General features: G+C 32.7%; 1 pseudogene across 1 annotated transcript in view; it reads left to right on the top strand.

Moving 5' to 3' along the window:
• The window catches only part of LOC143233388 (uncharacterized), a 96,634-nt pseudogene extending 74,865 nt beyond the window's left edge, over window positions 1-21,769 (top strand). The window contains exons 8-16 of the transcript XR_013018116.1: window positions 863-981; window positions 1,973-2,143; window positions 7,273-8,389; window positions 10,836-11,001; window positions 11,476-11,542; window positions 11,851-11,914; window positions 12,045-12,226; window positions 14,111-14,237; window positions 17,947-21,769. The product of XR_013018116.1 is annotated as an uncharacterized LOC143233388 (transcript). The remainder of the gene's footprint in view (window positions 1-862; window positions 982-1,972; window positions 2,144-7,272; window positions 8,390-10,835; window positions 11,002-11,475; window positions 11,543-11,850; window positions 11,915-12,044; window positions 12,227-14,110; window positions 14,238-17,946) is intronic.
• Window positions 21,770-22,557: the final 788 nt, after the last annotated feature.

Genomic DNA, 22,557 nt, shown 5'->3' with positions numbered 1-22,557 from the left:
ATGTAAGGTGTGCTTTAGCTTCTGACACCCTAGGTTGGTTGGCTCGATTATCATGATTTTTATATGTTAACTCTAAAGTGTCTAACAGTGTACCCTGGCTATTTGATGTTAAGATTTTTGGCAAGAAGGGGAATAGAAAATATCTTGAAATGATTCACAGCTCCACCTTTTCATGATAAACTTTTGACATAAAATATACCAACAAGAATGTTTATCAGTGAAATCATTAATTGTCAGCTTCTTTAAAGCAGGATATACAATTAGCATCTAGTGAAGTCATTAGGGATTTAACAGAAAGTACAAAAGGGAACGTAACGTTATTCTTTATATAATTTTTGCTTCCGTAACAGGTACCCTCAGCTAGTAATATTAAATATAGTTACATAGTCATCAGAGTATTTATTATAATAAGTCAATGAAAGTATCTGAATCACTAATATTGAATATCTAATGCTTTTAATATCTCTGTTTTCTTATGGTTATGTACATAGATATATAACAATCCTTATCTTAAGGTAAATAAAACACTAATCTAGATTTTCTGCTGACATTACATAGCTTATTGAGAAAGCTCACAGCTGAGAAAGTTGAGGTTATTATATAAATTGCCACACAGCAACTGGTTGCTAATTTTAAAATGACGAAACACTATATAAGAAGTAACCTGGTGTGTAGATAACATTTGGAAATTCTTAATCCATTTATACAGCACGTAGATGTTAAATTAGTATTACGGTATATCCAGTGAAACGTTACACTTCGATACTTGTAGATGTCTGTATTTGGACGGTGATATATACCATATAAATAGCATTTATATAATATGAATATTGTATTTTACACATGGTTGTATATATTCCAGATGGATGTTAAGAGGAGCACTGGAATACCCCGGAGTTTTATGGTTCCAGTAGATGGTCCAGAACACAAAGGAGCACTGCTGACCAGCACTGGAGAGTATGCTGTTCCCCTCATTGATCAGTGAGTGCTTTTAACACAATACTGACACTGTTATTGATCAGTGAGTGCTTTTAATACAATACTGACACTGTTATTGACACTTTTACAACAGAAACTTCTTTAGTTTCTCCTATGTTTTGTTGATAATGCACATGTTTTAACATTTGTATTTTTTACTAATTGTCGCCAGAGTGAAGAGCTGAAAATTACCAGAATATGAGCATAAGAAATACTAACAAGGCTTATTGTATTACCATAAATTGGAAAATCAAAGTGGCTAATGCCACTGTGGTCAAGTTTATTTATTGGATTTTTTGTTTTTGTTTTAAGACATCTGTTGCTTACACATAATTAAAAATTATTTGTGCTTAGTTGTGCTGGGATGTCGCACATGAATTGTTTGTTTGTGCTGGGATGTCACACATGAATTGTTTGTTTGTGCTCAGTAGAGAATTAAGTGTCACTTTTGTTTAATTTAGCTAGACAGACTGGTAAACAACTCTGATACCTGGATGACTATATGGATGGTGGTATTATGTTTTTGGTTATTCTAATGTGAGTGATATGTTAAAAATTAATTTACCCAGACAGACTGGTGAACAACTCTGATACCTGGATGACTATATGGATACACTTAATGACTATATGGATGGTGGTATTATGTTTTTGGTTATCCTAATGTGGACAATGTATCTTAATATATGTTCTTGTTTGTATGAATGTCAGTATTTTGTGTTTGTGTTTTATGAATGCTGATGTATGTAATGGTTTACAAATATCATTACATGGATATTGTCGTAAGTTGTGTATACATTATTGTTTTATTAAGGCTTACTGAAAGTAGTTTATATGCATTACATAGATGTTATGCTAACCTTGAAGATAATAATGGTAACATATTCTCTCGATATATTTTGGTAGCCAAGAGTAATTTTTATGTATGAATTTGTAGAATCACTTAAAGATATGAAAACTAAATGAACTAATGGTAAACTATTCTGTTTCTTTGTAGTCAGGCATACAAAGAAGTAAAAAAGGAGAAGCCACCATTTCTGAAGGAACCACAGCCAGAACCATATCCAGAACCTCAGATCCCCCGAGGAGCTTCAGTGTATGATTTGTCGAGACCTTCTTCAGGATGCTGTCCTCATTCACTGCTGTGGAAATAGCTTCTGTGATGAATGTTAGCATTGTTTTAGAATTTAAGAATTAAACTTGGGTGAAGTTGTTAAAATTAAATTTTCATGTTTAATGTTTAACAGCAAGGTTTGTTGATGTTTGAATTTGCTACAAAAAATTATGATAAGTTTAAAGTTTAAAAGAGAAAAGATTGAACTCAGTTTAATTTATACATATACAAAGAAACTTCTGCGAATGTTAATGTAATATGTGCATCATAACACATCATTAAGAATAGTTTAGTCAAACGTCATTAATATGTGTGAACTCGCTTCTTCTTTGAATGTAACTTGTTTACATCTTGCATCAGCTTCCTGTAAGTTTATTATATTGTACAGTATAAAACTATAATAGTGAGAAAAAGAAATGTATAGACCTTCAAAACATTTTAAACATAAAATCATGAACAGTATAACAAGAGTATTTGTAAAAGGCTCAGTAATGCAGCCTTTATTCTAATCTTGAAATATTTAAGGGGATGTTAAGTAATGAAAACAAAACATTATTAACATAAATGGTAATACATATTTTGATAATTTTCAGGTTATAATGTAACATTTGTGTATTTAGAACTTATTGTTACACAATGAGTGTTAATACAATTTTCCTCTAGTCATTTGTTTAGAACTTGCTCGAGTACAAATAATATGTTGTAGTTTGTGTTAATTATTGAGTATGTATTTTAGTGAATAGTAGTAGAGTTTGAAAAATTTGAGTTAATAATGGAATAAAAGGAATATTAAAAGTTTTTTTTATTGATAAGTTAATAATTATCTTACAGTGAAATTTGTGCCAGGAATTATGTTAACAATAATAATTGTAATTTCAACTATCTTTTGAAATTTGTTACTTTGTTTATTATGTTGTTTCTTGAATGTATTTTACTTGTTTGTAACTACTGACAAAATAATGTGCTTGGAACTAAAGATTTAGTTAGCTTATATATTACTTAAAGTTTTAAACTGACAAAATAATGTGCTTGGAACTAAAGATTTAGTTAGCTTATATATTACTTAAAGTTTTAAACTGACAAAATAATGTGCTTGGAACTAAAGATTTAGTTAGCTTATATATTACTTAAAGTTTTAAACTGACAAAATAATGTGCTTGGAACTAAAGATTTAGTTAGCTTATATATTACTTAAAGTTTTAAACTGACAAAATAATGTGCTTGGTTCTTGAACTAAAGATTTAGTTAGCTTATATATTACTTAAAGTTTTAAACTGACAAAATAATGTGCTTGGAACTAAAGATTTAGTTAGCTTATATATTACTTAAAGTTTTAAACTGACAAAATAATGTGCTTGGTTCTTGAACTAAAGATTTAGTTAGCTTATATATTACTTAAAGTTTTAAACTGACAACATAATGTGCTTGGAACTAAAGATTTAGTTAGCTTATATATTACTTAAAGTTTTAAACTGACAAAATAATGTGCTTGGAACTAAAGATTTAGTTAGCTTATATATTACTTAAAGTTTTAAACTGACAAAATAATGTGCTTGGAACTAAAGATTTAGTTAGCTTATATATTACTTAAAGTTTTAAACTGACAAAATAATGTGCTTGGAACTAAAGATTTAGTTAGCTTATATATTACTTAAAGTTTTAAACTGACAAAATAATGTGCTTGGAACTAAAGATTTAGTTAGCTTATATATTACTTAAAGTTTTAAACTGACAAAATAATGTGCTTGGAACTAAAGATTTAGTTAGCTTATATATTACTTAAAGTTTTAAACTGACAAAATAATGTGCTTGGAACTAAAGATTTAGTTAGCTTATATATTACTTAAAGTTTTAAACTGACAAAATAATGTACTTGGTTCTTGAACTAAAGATTTAGTTAGCTTATATATTACTTAAAGTTTTAAACTGACAAAATAATGTACTTGGTTCTTGAACTAAAGATTTAGTTAGCTTATATATTACTTAAAGTTTTAAACTGACAAAATAATGTGCTTGGTTCTTGAACTAAAGATTTAGTTAGCTTTTATATTACTTAAAGTTTTAAACTGACAAAATAATGTGCTTGGAACTAAAGATTTAGTTAGCTTATATACTATTTAAAGTTTTAAACTGACAAAATAATGTGCTTGGAACTAAAGATTTAGTTAGCTTATATATTACTTAAAGTTTTAAACTGACAAAATAATGTGCTTGGAACTAAAGATTTAGTTAGCTTATATATTACTTAAAGTTTTAAACTGACAAAATAATGTGCTTGGAACTAAAGATTTAGTTAGCTTATATATTACTTAAAGTTTTAAACTGACAAAATAATGTGCTTGGAACTAAAGATTTAGTTAGCTTATATATTACTTAAAGTTTTAAACTGACAAAATAATGTGCTTGGTTCTTGAACTAAAGATTTAGTTAGCTTATATATTACTTAAAGTTTTAAACTGACAAAATAATGTGCTTGGAACTAAAGATTTAGTTAGCTTATATATTACTTAAAGTTTTAAACTGACAAAATAATGTGCTTGGTTCTTGAACTAAAGATTTAGTTAGCTTATATATTACTTAAAGTTTTAAACTGACAAAATAATGTGCTTGGAACTAAAGATTTAGTTAGCTTATATATTACTTAAAGTTTTAAAACTAATCATTAGTTTTAGTATAGTGTTACCAGAACTCTGAACATGGTCATTTTAACAATACGTACACGGAGATACAGTCATGTGAAAAAATTTGGACACCCTATGAAAGCCTGTGTATTTTTGTAACATATTTGGATATATAGGTATTTAATCTCAATTTTAACAATACTGAGAGATTATAGGAATATAACTAAACAATTAAAACTGAAGAAAAGACTTTTCAAGATCTTCTATAAAATGTAATGCTACAAAAATGCATATTTTAACTGAGGAAAAAGTTAGGACACCCCCACAGTGATACCAACTTAAAATGGCTCAACTCATACACAGGTGTATTGCACCATGTGGACGTGATTAGAAGGTGGTTACTCAGCATTTTGAATGAGGCTTCCCCTATTTAAACCTCAGACATTTAGTTTGGTGTGCTCCTGACTGGTGAAGTGAGAGTGAGCACCATGGTGAGAGCAAAAGAGCTATCTGAGGCCTTTAGAAAGAAAATTGTAGCAGCTTATGAGTCTGGTAAGGGATTTAAAAAATATTCCAAAATATTTTGAAACCATCCATTCCACTGTTCGCAAAATAGTCAACAAGTGGAGAACTTTCAAAACAACTGCCAACATGCCTAGGTCTGGTCGTCTAAGTTCACTCCGAGAACAGACCGCAAGATACTAAAAGAGGTCTCCAAACACCCTAACATGTTATCACGGGACCTACAGTAGGCTCTGGCTACTGTTGATGTGAAAGTGCATGCCTCTACAATCAGAAAGAGACTGCACAAGTTTAACTTGCATGGGAAGTGTGCAAGAAGGAAACCTTTGCTCTCTAAGAGAAACATCAAGGTCAGACTGAAGTTTGCCAGAGAGAATTTAGACAAAGACCAGGACTTCTGGAAAAATGTTCTTTGGACATATGAGTCTAAAATTGAATTATTTGGACACCAGAACAGAGGACATGTTTGGTGTAAACCAAATACAGCATTCCAGGAAAAGAACCTCATACCAACTGTGAAGCATGAAGGTGGAAGTGTTGTGGTTTGGGGCTGCTTTGTTGTAGCAGGACCTGGACAACTCCCAATCATAGAATCTGCCATGAATTCTACTGTGTATCAGAGGGTGCTTGAGGAACATGTGAGTCCATCTTTAAGAAAATTAAAGCTGAAGTGGAGCTGGACCCTGCAACATGACAATGACCCAAAAAAATACCAGTAAATCCACCAAGGACTGGCTGAAAACTAAGAAATGGAGAGTCCTGAAATGGCCAAGTCAAAGCCCAGATCTTAATCTCATTGAGATGTTGTGGGGTGACTTGAAACGGGCTGTGCATGCAAGAAACTCCTCAGATATCTCACAGCTGAAAGAATTCTGCATTGAGGAGTGGGGCAAACTTTCTTCAGACCGATGTCAGAGACTGGCAGATGGCCACAAGAAGCATCTCACTGCAGTTATTTCAGCCAAAGGGGGTAACACTATCTATTAGGGGGTAGGGTGGTCCTAACTTTTTCCTCAGTTAGAATGTGCATTTTTGTAGAATTACATTTACAGAAGATCTTCAAAATTCTTTTCTTCAGTTTTAATTGTTTAGTTATATTCCTATAATCTCTCAGTAATGTTAAAATTGAGATTAAATACCTATATATCCAAATATGTTACAAAAATACACAGGCTTTCATAGGGTGTCCAAATTTTTTCACATGACTGTGTGCAACTGAAGGCATTACTTTTTACCTGTGAATCATATTAAGTGCTTTATTTGGGTTCTGGTACATTTAACATAAAATAGTAATTATAATAATGTCATTTCTGGAAAAAAGCAAATTTTTATTAGCCTTCAATCTTGTTTGGTTACATAACCGTCAAATAGATAATTGGACTCCTCATACCATGTCTGTCTCTCTCATCATGTCTTTAAGGATATGTCAATACATGTCATTTTCTCTTATGTTTATGACTATGGTAGTTATAACCAGTAGACAGGCAATGTTTCTATCTATCAATGATGTATTATATTATAATATTTTCTGTACAAAGATTTGTAGATCATTTTATAAGAAATTGTTTTTTCCCACGAGAATTATATTGTGTAGATGGATGATGGATGATGTTTTAATGGTCCACATTTTGTTGCCATAAATATGAGAAAAATTGTTATAATTGCAGGACATTGTCTGCTTCTTACATGTTGTTATTTTAGGTTTTTTGGTGCATTCATTTACTAAATACAAATTTAGTGCACTACTACCATTAGTATTAAGAAGTAGTGTTCATAAAATTATGGACTTTTCATAATTTATTTTCTCCCATGAAAAAACAAACAAAAACTCTCAAGGAGAGAAGAGCTCTATAATGGATCAGCTAGTTTAAAGTGGGGTGGTGCTAAGTGGGGTTTTATTGTATGTGTAAAGGTAAATAAAAGCTATTATAAACATTGTATATTATGGGGAAGGTAAATACTTCTTTGGGAAACCTTATTTGTTTATTTTACTCTAGAGATTGGGAAAATATTAACCTCAAACTTGTGTGATTCTTACAGGTGTTCGTCAGGCACTTCTCGACTCTGAAACTCACGAGTGTCCGATGTGCCATGAAACTAATATCTCTCCTGACACCCTTATTCCAAATCGCTTTTTACGTACAGCTGTCATGAATTTCAAAAATGAAACAGGCTACACCAGGGTCAAAAAATTAGTTCAACAGTTAGCTGAAACTGCCAAGTGTACTCCTACAGGTTCACCAGCTCGTGAACAGCATCACGGGAAAAATTCAGCAGTCAGTTCACCTGCCCGAGATCAGTCAATTGGAAAAAATACACGCATGGATTCACCATCTCATGACCAACTTTTGGGAAAAGCACTGGTTGCTTCACCTGCTCATGACCATTATTTAGGGAAAAACAAATGCATGGATTTGCCACCTAGTGACCAAACTGTAATGAAAACCATGATAAACTCACCATCTCGTGAACAACCTGTGGAGAAAACACACACAAGTTCACCAGCTCGTGAACAACTCTCAGGGAAAAAACTGATTAGTTCACCGATACATGAACAGAGTGTTGGGAAAAACACTCACAATGATGTAAAAGTTCATGATTCAGAAGTAAAAGCAGTGAGTACTTCAACTTCCCATGACCAATCTATAAGGAAAAACACTGCTGTAGATTCTTCAGTTTCAAACCAATTTGTAAGCACTGTTGGTTCTTCAGCCTCCCAACTGCATGAAGAGGACCGAGAGAATCACACACCTTCCACTTCTGTAAGCCATACACTAGGACAACTGTCAATAAAAACCTGTGATTCTTCAGTTAGTCATGAGCAACCAATAGAAAAACGATTAGAAATAACATCTGTGATAAACGATGGCCAAACAAAAGAGCTGGTTCAGGTGAAACAAGAAATTTTAGCAGTAAACAAGGATTCTCCTCAAATATCAAAGGAGCCTTTCTACGTAAAAGAAGTTCCTCAGTTGAAACCTGAACTTGTTCACTTGAACCAAAACACAGTTCAAATGAGACAAGAAGCTTCTCTTGTTAGACAGGGCTCTCCTGTATTGAGACAGGAACCTCTGTATGGTAGAAAAGGACCTTCTGAAGTGAAGCAGGAATCATATCCACTTCACCCAATTCAGGATCCATCTACTGCAAAATTACAGTATGTAATTATATTTCTTAACTTGAATTTACATTGCATTTTAAAATGTGAATTATTGATTACATGTAATTTAAAGTAGTAATTTTCATATTTAAGTTTTGATGATGTGGTCAGTTTTTTTTGTGCTCTGTGTTTTGTTTCTTGTGGCAGTTTTGTCGTTTTTCACTAAAATTAGTTTGGTGAACTGGAGAACTCTGTTGTTTAGGAAAGCCTGATGTTTCGGTTTGTTCTCATAATTTTTAGGACTTTTCAGCTTTTTCACTGAACAAAGTAATTGGTAATGTTCAGATAATATTTTTAAAGCTGCTAATCAAATGTTAAAATGTTCTCAGTACGGTATTGATTAGTCTAAAGGTACGTATCTGTCAGTCATATCTGGTTTTATACTTTTTTAGGTATATTCACACAACACTTTTAGCTACTTAAAAACATTAATTATGTATCACAATAAGAAATTAATTTTATGGTTACTCTGATTTGAAATGTTACTACAAAAAGCCAACATTACCTTCAAATACGAAACTTTCAGACACAAAGGGAATTTTTATCTTAGAAATAACTCTTAAGAATATTAAATCTTTACCTCACATTCTGTGTTACTACATTAATGTAAATTATTATGCAGTTTTATTTTGAAACACTTAAATTTAGTTTATTTTAGTGACTGTCGGTGGATATTCTCTTGATTTGCTAGTTTAAGTAATTCTACTTAAAACTTTAACTTACTCTGACAAATATGTCTGCACATAAGTGTTCTAACTTCACTATTACAGTGTACATCTTATTGTTTCTTTTGCTATTTTGTTAGCTGTGTAGAATAGGTAAATGAAACAAACATCAGAGGTTCTTGAAGTAAATTACACCAGTGAAAGCCCATCTGTCATAACAAATTTCAGGCTTATGAATCTGCCTATCATTAGAGAGCATCTACACAGAGCCAGTTGAGAAATTTAGGGATGAAGGGATGAAATTTTTTTTTTATTCCTAGTCACAATATGCTAGGGTGTTTCTTATGTTTGACAAAAGAGCATCTTTTAAGGACCCTTTGCATGTTCAGGGCAGTATTCTGCTAGGGATCTGAAAAAATTCTCATCTGAAAGCAATTTTCATGTATTTTAATGGTTGAAAAAGCTACTCTAATAGTTATTAAGTTCTATTTTGAAGTATGAGAGAGAGAGAGAAAATTTAACTTAAACGTTTTTTATATGATCATAATATAATCTGAACTATCAGAAGAAAAAGATATCAAGTTAAAAGCTGAGAGTGTTTAATACTTGTCTAAGTTTCAATCTATCTGACTATAGATATTTCTAGAAAAATGACATTGCTATACTTTCAAAGTGAAAAATTACTGGTTGCCTCCATTAAAATATTTCGGCCATTAATTATTCATTCTCAGAAGTTCTAAACATTTACCTGTGTCATTTTCACAGTTGAAAATTTGACTTTACAATAAAATGTTGCAGAAGGAAATAATTTTGAATTAAAAGTCATGTGTGTCTGAACTTGTCATCTGATATATAGTTTTAGATCTTGGCAATGTTTTATATATCAGTGAGACAGGTTGCAATGTTAGTGAAAAATTTGTGAACATAGAAAACATATTATCAACGTTATTATAATAGCCCAGTCAATCAACATTTTAGCAATACCAGTACAGCGTTTTACACCTCAAACTAGTGAGATGTATGGTTTTGTTTCAGTTTATAACAAAGCTAATGAGACTATCTACCACCGTTACTGACTTTGAACTGCTGATAAGAGGAAAGCAGTTATCTGGCAGCATCTCCTACATTTTTCTTTTCACTTATACCTTCTAAAGTTTGAGAAATACCACCAGTTGATTGACTGTAATCAGCTATCAGGGCTATCAATTATTTGATTAGCAAATACTGCTTGTGTAACAGTCTTTGACAAAAGGCTTTATTTGTTTCAGTGATGTAAACAAGTTTACAACTAGAATGTGCTTTTTCAGTAGGAAAATATATAAGCTTTTGAAAATTAAATATTGCTACATCTTCACTGTAACTTAAAAAAACAGAAACAGTAGGCAGAGTAATTTTAATGGTTGTGGCTACATGATTTTGTTTTCTAAAGAACTATGTTGACAATGACTGTGGTTGTTTATATGTCTTAAAGACAAAGTTTAGCATTGGTATTTTATCTCTCTTGAGTTCCCAGACACTAAGATATTTCTTTTAATAAGTTGAATAATATTTTTATTGTTCAGTATTTGTGTAGTATAGACTTTCAGCACCTTTATTTAAGGAAACAAGTGTTTTAGTATGGTTGCACAAACATGATTTATCCTTCAGTTGGAGTTTCTTTGACAGTGCTATAAATATTACATGATGTTTGTGTGTAATTACCTAACCAATTGTATTACTGTTCAAAGGTTTTCTTAAAGCTGGAACAGAGTAAGAAAAGTTTTTTTTTCCTTTTGCAGACAACTTGAAGACGACCGACCAGGGACACCACTAGCTGATGAACCCCCTTTAGAGCCAGAACCTCCAGGTCAGGAGATGCTTCAAGCTGTTCATCACGATGAAGATAAAGGAACAGGAAATACTATAGTAACTATCACTACACGTCGGCCACGCTACATGCTGAGTGTAAGTGTGTATTTTGGAGTTTGATTTCTATTACATGTATTAAAACCAGTTTTGTTACATTAAACCTCTTCTACAAGTAACATTGGTTTTTATTACTCCAAATTTCACATTTTCTTTACATATATGATGCAGTTTCTTTTTGTCTGTATGAAGTTAGTCACATTTGCTTGAGACTTCTTACATTCTAAAACGTGGTGTTTAATTTTTTGCATCAAATTAGATCTTTTTACATGCATAACGAAAACTTGGTTAAACCTCAAAATGTACTTAGTATCGTCTGTCATACAATTACCCAAGTATGGTGAGTTAACATGATAATCAGAATTCATAACTATGTTGAATAATTACTTCAGCTGTTGAGAAAAATACATAAAGATTTCTGTTTCATATTCAAGGTACTGTGATGTTGTTTACTGTTTTTTTTTTTAGTTAATAGTAAAACAAATAACGTTTTCATGATTTTTTTTGTTTTAGGGTATCACAAGAGATAGTTTTAGAACATCTCCACCTCCACAGGCAAGACCAGTACCACCCAGTCATGGTAAGTGATCCTTGATTTTTTTCATATCTTTTTTATTATGTAGAAATGTTTTTGTGTTCTTTGTGATTAAAATCAGTAAGGTGATAGGAATCCATACATTTTATAACAAACTGACTTATCTATGATTACTGCATAATTAGTGATGATTACTGTCCTGTTGTACAGTGATTTGATTTTTTAATCATAAAATAATATAAATTAAAGTAACTGTGCACTATAAATTGATTCATTTTAGATAATGTGGTTTAGATATGTAACTTTCATTATCTCTATACTATATTTTCTTACTTTTTGATACATTTATTTAGGTCCTTCCCTAGATCGACGACCTCCATTAATACACAGAGGGCCACTTCCTCAACATGTTGTAAGGTATGTGTCTAAAGTCTCTCATTTAATTTACAGTTGATATTATTACTGTAATACCAAGATTTTTAAGACTTTTGTTGGATGGTTATTAGTATATGACTGTAAAAAACTGATTAAAGTATTTTTTTTGTAGTTCTGCTCCTTCTGGGTATGGAAGAACACACCCACCATATGTTTCAATTACTAGTGGACCACCATTAAATTACCAAGTTTCTGCCAACTATCCAGCTCTTGCCCGTCCATCATTACCACCATCAGCTCCAGCAGTGGCTGGTCTCTCTCCACCCACATATCCTGGACAACCTCCTCCACCTGGTATGAAAACAACTTATCTACAATTCATTTCATTTGAGAGTGTCTAGATTTGAAATACGTCAAACACTATACCAAGTTCATTTCTAGCGTAGGCCGAACACAGAGTTATGTTGAGTATGTATGTGGCTGATATTTTCACATTTTCCTCTGTTACCATGTGGGTAGTACAATAATGTGTTCCACTCGACTCGTAATCCAGGGGTTGTGGGTTCGAATTCCCATCACACCAAACATGCTCACCCTTTCAACCATGGGGGCATTATAATGTGACAGTCAATTTCATTATTTGTTGGTAAAAGAGTAGTCCAAGAGTTGGTAATGGGTGGTGATGACTAGCTGCCTTCCCTCTAGTCTTACACTGCAAAATTAGGGATGGCTAGCACAAATAGCCTTTGTGTAGCTTTGCACAAAATTCAAAAACCAAACCATTATCCATTCTTTTTCCATGTCACTGATGTAAATTGAAAAATGATTCTAATACTGAGTTCTAAGGAAAATCCAGGTAAACTAAGTCCACACCCTGAATTTTCTTTGCATAAGCAGTAACATCTTCAGAAAACTTCAGAACACAATAACATTTTCAACTTTCTTACATGACATTGCAAGTAATCTTTTATAAGAGCTTTAAATCATATCCAATTACTGATAGAAATATAAGAGGCCTAACTTACTCAGAATATGTTCATCACCTCTTTTGAAAAGAAAAATAACACTTGCCAACTTCTATCCATCTGGAACTTCAGAATTTTCCACAGTTGATTGGTATCAGTTCATTTACACTGTTCACACACTTCTGAAGTTTACCCTTTTTTCATATTTGTAACCAAAATCTTACTAGCCCTAATCTTCATATTTAGTCAAATATCAAACCTAATTGAGCACTGATCCTTTGTTCTGAATATCCACCTTCTTAATCATTTCTATGTTGGAAGTAGGAAATATAATTCTATAATAGTTCTCAGTAGGTTTCTGAAAATATAAACTTTCTTATGTGTTAACTTTAATATTTCAGGTGTGTATATACACACACACACCTGAAATTAAAAACATTCCCTTACCTCAATAACAGCTGAAATCGTAATATTATTGTAGAATTTATCATTAATTTCATTGGTTTCATTTGGTAGTCTGTTATAAATTTCAACTTAAAAACTTTCTACAAATGTCACAGACACTTTATCAAAACAAAAGGATATTTAGGTCACAAATCAAAATTGTTTTTTGTTATAAGTTTTATGTTAAGCTCAAATTACACACAAGGAAAGTCTAAACTTCAGAGTACAGGGTTGTCTTAAATTATCTTATATGCACTATAAAATTGGATTTGATAAAAAAATGAACAATTTTATCCTGTGAGTGTTACCCATTAATAATGAAGACAGGAAATTGGATCTTTAAAAGTTTTTTCTACAGTATTTAAATAGTGGTTTATATGTATATAAAAAAATGCATATTATAAGAAGTAAGTCACAAATCTATTTGGCCACCCTTCAGTTTTATGATGAAAACAGAAGAAAAATAATTTAAAAAAAAATGTGTGTATGAAAGACAGATGTTATATATAAATCCAACAGCAAAGTACAAAAGATTTGCTGTCATTTTTTTTTCACATGAGAAAACAGTTATTCTAGCTTTAATTTTTACATAGTTATTGCTTCAAGTGTTATGGTTGGATTCTGGATGATGTTTTAAATTTATAACACTAAATTAAAGATTTTTGTTTTAAAAATATGACTTAATAATGTGGAGGTTTTCTGCACTCAATTACAAAAATTATATAACATTTGTGTACTAAATATTTCACAAAAACAATAGCTAAATAATTTATAATTGTGTCTATGTAGTATAAATATTTCATTAATGTTTTTATTCTCCTTTATGTAGGTTCGTCACCCCTTCGCCATGCCCCATATCCCCCACCACAACCTCCTCCTCCTGGTGTGGGGCAGATTGCTCACCCTATCCCTCCATTAGGATATCAACCTGCAGAAAAACCTTATGGACAAGATAGGTAGGGGAATTGTGATGTACTTGCTTTTTTAGTTGCCGTAAAAGTTTTATGATATCATATAGATAAGAAAATAGATACAGAGTACATTCACTAGTAGTGTAAAATGATGCAGTTAGAAAAACCAGTGTAACATGACATAAACTAAAAGGAAAAAGATACAACAGTGGAAGGTGTGAAAACATTAAAGTTGTTTTCTAATTTTTTTTTTAAGTGTTCACAGTTGAAAATGAAATCAAAACATGGCAAAAGTAAAGAAAAAAAGAATATAAAAATATATTTGAAGTAGAAATTCAATTTATGTTAGGAGCAAAGAAACTAAAACCAAACAGACAAGGTTTAAAAGGTCAGGATTTTTATTTCAACAGTCCGTTAACAGAGAAATGAAACACACACCAAACATCACATTATGTGCAAAAATTAATCTTTATCGTCTGAAGGAAGGGACAGTAATTTTTTAAAACACCAGATGTAGCTACTATCTGAGAAAAAAAGCTTACACTAATCAAATATACTATTGACTTAAATTATAAATAGAAAGAATTATACGAGATAATGATCTTGGTGAACTGTTGGACAGTTTTTCAGATTATGTAGTAAAATTTAGTTTGACTCTTGAGGTGACACGCCAGAAGTTTAATATTTCTTTAGTGGAAACTTTCATATTCAAACACATACAAATGTAGAGGGTTGTCTGTGTGTTACTAATAAAGTTTTATGTTATAGGTAATAGAGTAAGGTAACATGTAATTTTATGTTTCCTAAATATCATTTACATGAAGTTATTAAGTGTGCTTACAATTTTTTCAATAAGAGAAGAATTTATACGACTAATTAGAGGTGGACAATTAGTGGCATTTGCTAATCAGTTAAATAAGAGACATTCATTTATATTCATAACATTACATTTAAAATTTCATAAGATCTTGTTAAAATTTACAAGTATTTTGTACACAAAGAACAACATTAGTTTAAGTGAATCCTTAATAAAACTGATTTCTACTGAAATTGTTGAATAGTGTTGACTACAAGATGATTTTTTTAAGTATAAAATATTTTTCAAAATCTTATAGTTTTCATATTTCATTTGCATAACTTCTAGAACTTTCTAAATGAATATAATTTTTTTTACATGTAAATGTTTATTTTATTTTTTAATTTTCTCTACCATATCAGTAACTCTAGCCACAATCACCGATATACGGTTAAATAATTAAAAATAGAAACAAATTATGCATTTTAAATTTTTGTAGAATATCTAATTTTTTTGTTAAATGTATAATTTCAGGTTTTTCCTTTTCACACCTAGTCTGTTTTTAATGTGTTATTTTAATTTTTTTATCATTTATTATTCATCTTGCCACAAGCCCTTAAGGCATGTTTTCATATCTCTATAAAACATGTGTAACCTTTAGGTAAAATTTTTCATTCACTGCATAATATCATAACCCTTGAGAACTTGTGTAAAGTATGATGCATATTTAAGAATATTTAAATCTTTTGTATTTAAAACATCACTAATACATAATTAAATAAAATATAATAGTAAGACCAATTAAACTGCATCTCTAACTATAATATAATTAGGTAAGAAACAACCATGTTATAATCAATCAAGCAGCCAATATCACTATAGTCGTGTATTCCGTGATGACACACACAAGTTTTAAATGTTGTTAGATTATAGTGTAAGGTGTGCTCTTTCTGATGACTAGGTTTGTAAACATCTTAGCCTAGATGTACCTTTATACAGTTGTCATTGCAGTACCGAAGATACAGAGTGTCAAAGCAAAGAGTTTTTACAGCTTGTTGGTCAAGTGACAGTACATTTGAAGATTTGATTAGTTCCTTATTAAAGGTTTCTTTTGAAATCAGTGGTATATTTAGGTAGGTGCTAGAGGGGGCTCAACTTTAGGGTTCATGGTCTTAACTGGGACCTCTTGATAATTTGACAGTACATTTGAAGATTTGATTAGTTCCTTATTAAAGGTTTCTTTTGAAATCAGTGGCATATTTAGGTAGGTGCTAGAGGGGGCTCAACTTTAGGGTTCATGGTCTTAACTGGGACCTCTTGATAATTTGACAGTACATTTGAAGATTTGACTAGTTCCTTATTAAAGGTTTCTTTTGAAATCAGTGGCATATTTAGGTAGGTGCTAGAGGGGGCTCAACTTTAGGGTTCATGGTCTTAACTGGGATCTCTTGATAATTTTGTTCTACATAAAATTACACTGGATGTAGGGCCCACAAAAATGATTATCCCCTGAGCCCACATAACCTTAAGTATGCCACTGTTTGAAATAAAAGACTGAAAACGTAGAAAACATAGAACTTTGAATCATAACATTAACTTAATTCACGTAAATTGATAGTAAAGGTGTTTAATTAAATTCTCTATGTAACACAGTGACTTGTACAAGAATGTCTTTAAAGGGGTACCATGTGGTTAAAGGTATAATCAAGTAGCACAGTTTCTTCAAACAAATATCTGCACAAACAATGACAAGAAAGTTGGTGGGAAATTGCTTCCAATCATTTTTCCTCTAGTTAACAACAAAAACAAACAGTCAGTTGATTTTCATGTAATCTGTAGCTCAAAAATGAATAAAACAACTAGTGGTGGAGGGTACTAGTGGCCAGTTGTTTTCCTTCTGGTCACTAGCTGAAAATTGGTTTCAGTGTTAGATAGCCTTTGAAGGTTCATCATAAAAGTATAATGGAGCAAACAAATTTGGTGACAGTATTTCAGTTACTTGAACAGTTGGAATAACTGGAAACTTGAGTTTCAGTTATTTGGCTATTTTCATGACAGTCCATTTAACTAATTAATTAATCAGTTATTTGAATAATCAGAAACATTAATTTCATTTATTATTTTTTGGGCTGTTGTATTTAATTGTAATTTTGATTAGTTAAATAGTTTGTGATAGATGTACTCACTTCTAGGTATAATCAGTTATATTGATTAATTCTCCTGGCTGCAATGAATATATACATATAACTTAGTGAAAATAATTACATTTTAATGAAGTTAATAAGTGGAATCGTAAAGAAGGACTACATTAAAAACAGCAAATCCAAACCTCTGACTAATTACATAATTTGTTATATTAACTCAAAAACAAATTAAACAAAAAATGCTGCATCAACTGAAACAATCCCAGGGTACAAACTATGTGGAATTATAAAATGTATCCTTGGAGGGGACTGCAGTGGGGATACACCGTCAGTCAGTTTTGACCTCTATTCACCAGTCTCACATTAGAAATAAAGGATAGCAATAGAGATAGAATTAGAAATTGAAATTAGGAGAGTGAGATGTGGGTGCTCAAGCCCACGATGTCCTCCCACATCTACATCACCCTTCACTGTCTACAGACAGTTGTGGGAAGGTGACTGATCTTCCAAGTATAGAATGAAGTAGAAAATACAGAATAAAATATATATATTGGAAGGTTTGTACAGTCAATGTACTGCAAATAGTAAGGTAAATAGGAATAATGTGGTGTAGGCTTTGGTAAAGTTACTACCTAGTTTATTTTAATTATGAATGCGATTGTTTATATATTTTTTATATACATGTACCAGGCAGTGGAGTATAAGTTTTTGTGAAATTGGAAATTACATCGATATTTTTTGTTACATTCAGTTACTTGTTTTTAGCTAAATGGAATCATTAAAAAAAGTTATTTTTTTTACTTTTTTTTTGTAGCAGAACAACTGCTGACCAGATGGATACTTTTGCTAGACAGCTGTTAGAACATAGGTCTCAGTACAGGAGAAAAAGATCATTGTCCAGGTCACGCTCAAGGTCTTCCCGTTCTCGTAGTAGCTCCAGATCTTGGTCAAAGTCTCGTTCAAGATCACGGTCCATTTCATCACGCTCAAGACATAGATCTCGGACACACTCGTTCAGCAGCCGATCGAGAAGTAGATCTTACACTCGCTCAAGGTCCAGCACTCCTAGATCCAGGTCTAGGTCATCATACTCTAGGTCTCCAAAACATAGATCAAGAAGTCCTAGTTATCATTCTCGGTCTCGATCTAGATCCAGGAACAGGGGACACAGATCTCCTCGACATTACACTCGTGCACTTTCTCATTCTCCTAGACATTCTAATTTTCCCAGAAGGCGATCACCTTACCACAGAAGACAAGACTTCTCCAGCTCAGGTTATTATGGTGGTCAGTATCGTCAGTATCCACCACCTCCACCCCCTCCACATCCAACTCCTCCTGGTCAGCCCTTAAATCCATTTGAACAATATTCTGTTGACAGACCTCATTATTATCATGAGCCTTATGGATATGAAAGTTTTCCTGGCTCATATAATCCCCCTGTGTTTGAGCATCCAGATGTTCGTTACAATCCTAGGTTTGGCCAACCAATACCAAGGCTTGAACAACACTTCCATCATCGAGGATGGCCACAGGACGGCGATCGTATCAGAGGACCACATCGACTACGTGGTAGACAGATTCAGGTTATATCTAAGCCCATCAGCCTTCCAGTGCAGCATATTCCTAAGCAGCAAGAACAGAAAGTTAAAGAACCAGAAAGAAATGTTAAACAGGAAGAAGATGAAAAGGCTAAACATAAAAGACATCATCATCACAGTAAGGAGAGAAAAAGACAGTCTGCAGAAAAAATAAAACAGTCTGATGGCCAAACTAGTGTAATTGTAAAATCAGAAACGGAGAAATCTCAAGTAGCTAAAAAAGCTGGCCCTGAGAAAAATAGTCAGGATGCACCTGAGCCTGCATTAAAAGAGAAAAAACACAAGCACAAGAAAACCAAAGAAGGTGAAGGTCATTCCAAGAAGAAGTCCAAAAAAGCACCCAATGAAAATAATCCTGCAACTGGAAGTGAATCTGAGAAACCTTTGAAGTCTAAGAAGAAAAAGACCAAGTCCAAGACTAAACAACTGCCAGTAGAAGTGGTTGCAGTAACTGGATCTGAAGTCTTAGAACCCATTGAAGCAGTAGAAGCAACTGCTCAGGAAGCAGATTCAACCACAAGTGAACAGACTACTAGTCATTCAACGTCAAAAACTTTTAAAGCTACAGCTGTTGTCCCTGAAGAAGTGGCAGCTGAGGAAATAGAGGAACCTAAAATAGAAGGTGACGAAATTACAGAAACTGAAACAACTTGTGTAGATGATGTGGAAACCGATATGAATCAAGAGAGTTTTCCAGTTATTGAAAAGTCTGAACCTCAAGATGATGTGCTAGGTGAGGAAGAACCCTATGAAGAACTGGAACCTAGTCTTCAGGTTGAATTACCTGAAATATCCAAGTGGGAGCGTGAAGATGTGGAAGATGAAGAAGATAAAGCATCACAAAAACAAGAAAAAATTCATTCACAAGAGAAAAAAAATGCTCTTCCATCAGACGTGATTCAGAGAGCAGAAAAGGTGATTCTTCACAAGCCCCGTAAAGCACCACTTTTCAGTGTGAATTCTTCAAAATTGGTAATAGATGCCAAAAAAGAACCTGAAAAAGAACATTCTAAATTACCAAGGAAAGATCAGGAATATTCTCGACCACGAGCAGAAAAGGTAGGCTCTCAGCAAGAGAGAGATAACAGAAGCAGGTTTACAGATAGTAACAGAAATTCTACTAGAAAAGTAAGATTAGACAGATCTAGGTTCTCAAAAGATGTCAGTTCAGATTCTGAAGGATACAAGAAACAAAAAATGGAGAAACAACAAGAACAAAAGTTGGAGAAATTAAGATCAGAGTCCAGTATCAGAAGCAGAGATACAAGAATTGAAAGGGAGCACCAATCCAGGAGAGACACACCTGATCGTCCTAGAAGGGGAGTTTCTAGAGAAAACGAAATGATCAGGGGAAATCATAACAAGGAAAGGAACAGAAATCTTTCTGGTGGCTCAGAGTCCAAACATGATCGTGAATCAAGACAAGATGATCGAAGTTTTGTGTATCGCCGAGATAGAGGAGAAATAGAAAGATATGAGAAAAGACATTATAATGAAGAAGACAGAGGAAAGCTGTAAGCAGAAATGAAGAAGGAAGACATGGAAGAAACTTCGGTCTCAGATCAGGCTGAATACAGACGAGAGAAGAAAGATCATGAACAACATTCATCTAGGAGTGGAGAAAAAACATATCCTAAGAGAACGGAGATATCTCTCAGTGAAGGAAGGAGGGAGAAGTCTCAGCATGGAAGAACACGAAGTCAAAGTCCCAACACTGGTGGGTTAATAAAGAAAAAAGATGACAAAATAGAAACAGAAAGTAATAGAAAAGGCATTGACAATGATACTGTGCAAAAGTCCAGAAGTGATTCTAGAAAGAATGATAAACCAAAACATTTAGAAGAAAACAGAAAAGATACTAGTTTTGTAGGCAGTATTGTAAACAAAGAATCAGCTGGGCAAAAGAGCTCAGACACTCAAGACTTGCAGAGCAGTAACCAGCAAAGCAACCCTTGCAAATTTTTATTATCATCGCAGTCCAGTCATAGAGATTCTACTCAAGATGAATCTCATTTTGAACCAAATTATGATGAAACAAGTGACTCAGAACAATCTGGTCCAGAGACAAACACACCTACAAGAACTCCCGAAAACTCGCGTAAACATACCATTCCACCAGAAGAAACAAGTCCATCAAAACGCCCAAAAAAAGAGAAGGAAGAAGTAGAACGAGGCTTAACTCAAGATACAGAGAAAAATGAAGCATTTCTAAGGAAACGAGAGCAAACCAGCAGTCCTAGTGGCAGTGATTCATCAGATACAACAAGTGGAAGAAAGCATACAAGAAGTGGAAGTATTGATTCAGATCAAAGATCTAAGCATAAGAAAGCAAAACATAAAAAACACAAAAAGCATAAAAAACATAAAAAGAAAAAGGGTCATAAAATTAAAGAGAAAGATGGCCGTTCTGAAAAGGAGTACAAGTTACAATCATCTGTTTATAAGAAGTAGTCAAATCTTTTGTAACATTTATAAAGCTTTCTCTCAGAGGATTCATTCTTTGTGGCATGTTGAGATTTATCAGCTAGTACTGAATTCTGAACTATACTTTTCTTTTCGGTTTCATAAGTGTTGAGTTACAGTTGTTGGAAATGAAAGCATTTAAATTTTGTTTTTCAATTTTAACAGATATTACAGAGAATGTAATGCCATTAAAACAAGATCAAGTGTTTTTTAAAGATGTATTAGATTAAATACACATCATAAATTTCTTACTGTTATGGTTTGATAAAGATAATTGTTGGTGTGTTAGACTAATTTATCATTGACTTAGACAAAAACAAGTTTATTGTAAAGAACATGATTTAACTGTACTTAAGTTTTTCTACCTATATTATGAATTACTGTGTTCTACAAAAGTTCTGAAAAGTGACAGAAACGTTTGTAAAGTAACGAATGATTCAGTAGTATTCTTTTGTAAATTTTGTTTGGAAAAAATGTCCTGAAGCATACATGTAGTAATTAAAATTGTATTATATTGTAAATAAAATACAAGTGAAATAAAACACATTATCGCTGACGTTTTCTTTCAGCACAAGTCTGGGTTTCTCCTTTTTTTCGTTTGTGTAGATGAAATTGTATTGCTTGATGACGGGAAACTTGAAATAAAAATGTATCTCAGAATGGCTGGTATGAGTATTAACACTATTGATATGGAGAGAACAACGTTTTGACCTTCCTAGGTCATCTTCTTAACCTGAAGGAATGTCTAAACGTTGTTCTCTTATCTGTAGAGTTAATACCCATACCAGCTGTTCTGAGATACAGCTTTAACATTCAGTTCTGCAAATGGTTGTGTGTTATGTCACAGCAATTCTGAATATGCACATCCTCAAATTGTGTAACAACCACAGCTGATACAGTTGTGAAGGGTATGTGACAGCACATTCATACACTCAAGTCATAAATATTTATTCAGACTACAAATTTTGAATTTTTCACAGTGGGATTTACTTTGAGCATAATGGAATTGAAAACGGAAGAAATAAGGATCAACGTGGGGTATTAGGACCATTCAGAAAAATAACTTTGTAACAAGGATTAAACCAAGCATGGTTTATTTTAACAGGTGAGAATCCACAAAGATTAATGCCAAAAGTTATTCACATGTCTCAGGACAACATATATAACCAAGAAGAATGTTCATCTGGAGAGCAATCTTTTGTTTCTCTCCAGTCTATTCCATGACTAGCCTCTGAAGTGTTCAGACGTGAAAATTCATATCTGCCATGTTGCCTTCCTCACACAAGCTTCCTTCGATGCCAAGATCATCAGTACTCCTGGTAATTCTTGACGTATTACCGTTGGATTTCTCCCCTCATCAA

The sequence above is a fragment of the Tachypleus tridentatus genome, chromosome 12 (genome assembly GCF_004210375.1).
Source record: "Tachypleus tridentatus isolate NWPU-2018 chromosome 12, ASM421037v1, whole genome shotgun sequence".
Lineage (NCBI taxonomy): Eukaryota > Metazoa > Arthropoda > Merostomata > Xiphosura > Limulidae > Tachypleus > Tachypleus tridentatus.
The sequence above is the reverse complement of the archived record's forward strand: the minus strand, read 5'-3'. Positions and strand labels throughout refer to the sequence as shown.